Here is a 6000-nt window from a genome sequence, read left to right as displayed (position 1 = left end):
CCAATGAATGCAATTTATGTAGCTGTTGAAAGTTGGTATTTGCCAGGGAGGATTTTCCCCATCTTGAAAAGAAATTGTCACAGAGAGGTATGAATTCAGTCCAGGGAGGTTCAGGGGTAGCAGGGTGTTGGAATATATTCTTAAAGTTTATTTTCCAACTGACCATGAGTTCTTGCAGTCGAATACCAGCAGGGCGGTTTTCATTAGGTTTATTGTGATATAGCAGGGTGTGTTGAGGTTCAAATAGATACTGCCAGCTGGGGTGGGCTGGAGTACTTCCAATCTTTGCTGCATAATTTAACAATAACATTTTTCTCCTGAGATGCAGAGGGGATTCATTTGCCTCAATATACAGGCTGTGAACCGGAGATGTTCTGAAGGCTCCAACAGCTATTCTAAGGGCACTATGCTGGATGGTGTTCAGACGTAATAGAGAACTTTTCCTGGCAGAGTCGTAGACAGGTGCTCCATAATCCAAGCGCGATCTTATTAAAGCTCTATAAAGATGTAGGAGAGAGCTTCTGTCAGCACCCCAGGACATAGCGGAGACAGCTCTTAGGATATTCAGTTTTTTAAGACAAGTATTCCGGAGGTACACCATATGGAAAGCAAAATTAAGTTTATTATCTAGATTTAACCCCAACAGACGGAAATTGTTAGTGACTGGAATCAGGCTGTTGTTTAAAAATATTTCTGGATCCCGATGTAATTTCCGTTTTTTGCAGAAATGAATAGCAGTAGACTTCTTTTCTGCTAGGGAATAACCATTCCGCAATGCCCATGATTCTATACTAGCTATAGCAATTTGAAGTTGCCTTTCGATGGTGTTCATAGTCTGGGATTGAGTAGAGATAATGAGGTCATCGGCAAACATGTACGATTGTACTGTACTTGGTACATTCCTTGTCATGTTGGTGATTCTTATCGCAAATAATGTTGGACTCAGAATGGAACCCTGTGGTACACCTTCCTCTTGTTCAAATGTTTTGGATAAATTATTCATGTATCTGACCTGAAAAGTTCTATGGCATAGGAAGCTTTGTATAAATTGGGGTAAGTGACGTCTCAAGCCGAAAGAGTGTAGATCTTTAAGAACACCATACCGCCAGGTGGTATCAAAGGCTTTCTGTATATCTAGATTAATCATCACCAGATGCTGTCTCCTTATGAAGGCATTACGTATATTTGACTCTGCTTTTATCATTACGTCTAAGGTGGAACGGTTTTTCCGAAACCCGTACTGATTACTATTTAGCAAGTTGTTAGTTTCCAGGAACCAGATTAACCGCCTGTGAACCATTTTTTCCAGGACTTTGCCTAAACAATTGGTCAGTGAAATTGGCCTATAGTTATGTGGAATGGTACGATCCTTTCCGGGCTTTGGGAAGGCTAGAACTATTGAGTGACACCAGGAAATTGGGTAAGCATTTTCTAAGAATATTCGGTTGTAATAGTTTAACAATGATCTTTTTGCTCTGTCGTTCAGTTGTTTTAACATTATATAGTAGATCCCATCTGGACCAGCAGCGCTATTTGATGTTTTATTGAGCGCTCCAAAAAGTTCTGTTAATGTGAATGGCTGGTTATATGGATGTGAAATTCTCGTGGAAAAATTAATCTTATGCTGCTCTGCAGTTTTTTTAATTCGCTGAAAGGTTGGTTTGTAGGAGGCTATTGCTGATATACTGGCGAATGATTCCGCTAAGGCATTTGCTATTTCTCCCGGGGATGACAACTCTTTCCCTTCCCAGTTTAGTATTGTAGCTGGGGACTGAATGTATTTGCCATTTAGTGTTTGTATTTTTCTCCAGATAATTCTGCTGTCTGTATCCTTGTTTATGCTCGAGGAAAAGCTAATCCAGGCATCTTTCTTTGCTTTTCGTCTTATTTGGCGGAACTGAGCTTTCAGTCTTTTAAAGTTAATTAGATTGGTAGTTGTGGGAAATTTGCGAAATAAATTCCAAGCTCTATTTTTGTACTGTTTGGCGTGTGTGCAGTCTTGATTCCACCAGTAATTACTATGTTTGCGTTCCCCCGGGAAAGATTTTGGTATTGCGGAGGCAGCAGCTTGTAATATTTGTTTAGTTACATGTTCTGTGACATTGTCTATGGGTTGAGATTGAATTATTTTATTGTCTAACTGCACGTGGGTTGCATATTCATACCAGCGTGCCCTACGAAATTTCCAAGTGGAGTGACGTGGTGAAGGAGAGTTTGCCCGTGTTTGCAGTTTGCAGAGAATCGGAAGGTGATCACTGTTTAGTGGATTTTCAAGAATCGACCACTCCATAATAGTATATACGGAAGGAGAACAGATTGACAGGTCTATTGCACTCATGGATCCTGTCGAAAAATGATTATAGGTAGGTTCACCAGTGTTCAGAAGGGTCAGTTGATAAGAGTCCAGAAGGGATTCTATCAACCTGCCTCTCTGGTCAATTGTTGGAGATCCCCACATCAGATGATGAGCATTGAAGTCTCCAAGTAAGCAGAAAGGAGACGGTAGCTGTTCTATTAGTTTTTCTAGGTCATCTGAAGAAAATGAGAAATTAGGAGGAATATATATAGATGCTATTGTAAGAGCGATGCCAATTTCAATGCGCACTGCCACTACTTCAAAAGGAGTCTGAAGAGCAATATGTTTGGAGGGTACGTTGTTTCTTATAAGAACCGCCACTCCTCCACGGGCTGGAGAATCGATACTTCTATCTCTTCTAAAGATAGAGTAATTTTTTATAGTAGGACACACTTGTGAATTTAAATAAGTTTCCTGTAGGGATACGCCTGCTGGATCATAACGGTGGATGAGATCACATATATCATCTTTTGTACTGCGAAACCCTCTACAATTCCATTGAAGAATTCTTTCCATTAGGCGGTTTTGTTGTTTGTTTTTGTTTCTGACTGCTTTTTAGTTGTGACTTGTTTGTATCGATCCGATTTTCCTTTGTCTTTCTTTGGAAAGTAGGGACGTGTTACGTCCATCTCATCAGTCGCATGAAGTTCTAATATGGCATCTTCTGGGTCATTGTGCTGGTCAATATCCATTCTGGTTGAATTTGGTGGTTTCAGTACCATGGTTTCAGTCACTTTTTGTTTTGCTGTTGGATTTACATTAGCTGGAATGGTAATTGGGGTATTACTGGCTTGTTCAGTTTTTTGTTGCGAAGGACACTGTTTGGGGGCAGAGAGCATGGAGCGTGCCCAATTAGCGATAGACATATTTGGGGGGACGGCAACATCTGTTTGTGTACCTGTTGACTGAAATTGTTTAGCAGCCGTTGCATATGTGCGTTTTGGATCTGTTTTTAGTATTTGCCTTCTCGCCTCTGGATATGTCACTTTATTCTCAATTTTATATTTCTGGATTTTTTTTCCTTGCTTCCAAAGTTCGCAACTTTTGGAAAAAGCTGGGTGATCACCCTTACAGTTTGGGCAAACAGAAGTCGTAGCAGTGCATTCAGTTTGATTGTGCTCCTTCGATCCACAAATTGGACATACTGACTCACCTCGACATGCTGTTTGGGAGTGTCCATATCTTTGGCACTTGTAACACCTGAGTGGGTTTGGGATGTAAGGACGGACACGGCAATGGAGATAGCCTGCTTTAACAGATGATGGTAGAATGGGAGTGCTGAAAGTAAGAATTATGCTCCTAGTGGGGACAAGAACACCATCTTTCCGAGTCATAATTCTCCTTGCTTGTATGACTTTTTGTTTACTTAGCTCTTGAACTATCTCCTCCTCTGATACAGCTAACAGGTCCCATTCTGCGATTACTCCCTTCGAGGAGTTTAAGGTGGCATGGGGAGTAACTTTTATTGGTTGTCCGCCAAAAGTAGTCATGTTTAATAATTTTTCAGAATGCTGGGATTTCATGGTCTCTACAAGAAGATCCCCTGACTGGAGCCGCTTTACTGTTTTTGGTGAGCCTGCAGCAGACTCGATGCATTTTTGGACAAGGAATGGGGACAGTTTACTCAGAGGCAACTCTGATAGAGAGTGTAGTATGAGGAATGCTGGTATTTCCTCTTGTGGGATTGTTTTCAACCTCTTTGGTTGAGAGTAGTCGTTTTCGGTATCATTTTCTAGTCTTGAGCTCGATGGCTCTAAAGGTGGAAAAGAACTGTTTTCCATCTTTGCTCCTTTCAGCCCCGGGAGAGTGGATTTCTTCTCCCAGGTTACCGGCCCCGCCACGGGGAGGCAGGAGCAGTGCCGCTAGAGTGACCAAGCGGTATAAGGGTTAATGCGTTAGTTTAAAGAGAAAAAAAGAAAGGTGAATTTCCTTCCTGTAACTTAGTTACAATTCGTAATACTAAGTTAACAAATAATTAATGGGAACGTAAGAAAACTTTTACAAATGAATATAACTGTAGTTTTGACAAAAACGCTCTAGAAATCACTCAGGAAATCGCTTGATCACCATAACGCTTGGCACCCGGGGCCCTTTAGTGACTGATGAAGCAAAACGAATCCAAGACTCTTTCTTAGCTTTTCGCCGGATGTATCGGGCCTGGGCTTTAGGTTTCTTGTAGATAATCAGATTGGCAGTGGTTGGATTTTTTCGGAACTGATTCCATGCCTTGTTCTTTTCTCCCTTTGCAGTGTTACACGCCGAATTCCACCAGTAATTTTTGTGTTTGAATCCTTTAATTGAAGTTTTAGGAATGGCTGTAGCAGCTGCCGCCAGCATTTGTTCTGTGATGTATTTAACGGCGTCATCTATGGAGTGATGATGGATAATATCATCATCTAGTGAAACGCTTGTTGCATATTTATTCCAATCAGCTTTTGAGAATTTCCACTTAGTTCGACCACTTACTGGTAAGTTTCTTTTTGTGCAGAGCTTACAGATTATAGGAAAATGATCACTGTTTAATGGATTTTCTGAAACTCTCCAATCGAAATCTGGAAATAAAATTGGTGAGCATAATAACAGATCTATAGCAGAAGTTGATGTAGTTGTTGTTGTTGTTGTTGTTGTGGGGGTTTTCTGGCGCATAAGCTGCTTTGGCTATAATGCGCCTATTCCTTTATTGTAATAAAATATTAGAATTTCTTGTCACGTAAGAAAAGGAGAAATCAGAAATGAGTAAAAAGTCCAATTTTCTTCAGAAAATTAAAAAAATCAGGAATATTTGCATTGTCACCAATGACATTCTCTAGGGTTATTGGTTTCCGAAGGTTAACCAAAGATAGTAGGGTTGTGTTTCTGTCTTGATTACAGTGTGGGCATTCAATGAGAATGTGTTTCACAGTCAAATTTAGAGAACAATGTGGACACTGCGGTGGATCATCTCCTGTGAGTAAATGAAGGTGAGTCAAATGTGCATGGCCTATTCTTGATCTTGAAAGAAGTACTTCTTCTCGTCTTGATGAACGGACACTGGAACGCCAAATTCTAGGATCCTGTTTAAATTGAAAACGTTTGTTATTTGTTTGAGAGTGCCAGAGTGCTGTCCATTCTGTTAGGCATGCACCACGAATGATTTGTGGATAGTCTGATGTTGTTGTTGTTGTTGTTGGGTTTAACGACACAAAGGCTACTTGGGCCATATTGTGTCTTCTAATAGTGAATATGAAATAATATCTATATTTTATGATATATTTGTATCCGGTTTAGGAAAGTATATAGTTCCTTTTTATTAGAATCATCTCCCAGAATCTGCAATAAATTTATTGATGACTGTGTTTTAGCAATTGATTTAAAAGTATCTAAGCGGATGTTCTGAAGGTGGGGACAGTCCACTAACAAATGGCGAATGGTCAGTTGTACTTGACATGATGTACATTGTGGAGCGCTGTCATTAGTTAATAGATAGAGATGAGTGAGATAAGTATGCCCAATCCTGAGCCTTCCTAAAATTGTTTCTTCTCGTCTGCTTTTCTGGAAGCTGGAGGGCCACAGCTTTGGTTCTGGTTTTATTTGGAATAATTTGTTTTCTGGATAACTTCTCCAGATTAATGACCAGCTATTGTAACATGCTTTATGGATGATAT

This window comes from Mastigoproctus giganteus, chromosome 12, assembly GCF_048544385.1.
Source record: "Mastigoproctus giganteus isolate SK-2022 chromosome 12, ASM4854438v1, whole genome shotgun sequence".
NCBI lineage: Eukaryota > Metazoa > Arthropoda > Arachnida > Uropygi > Thelyphonidae > Mastigoproctus > Mastigoproctus giganteus.
The sequence above is the reverse complement of the archived record's forward strand: the minus strand, read 5'-3'. Positions refer to the sequence as shown.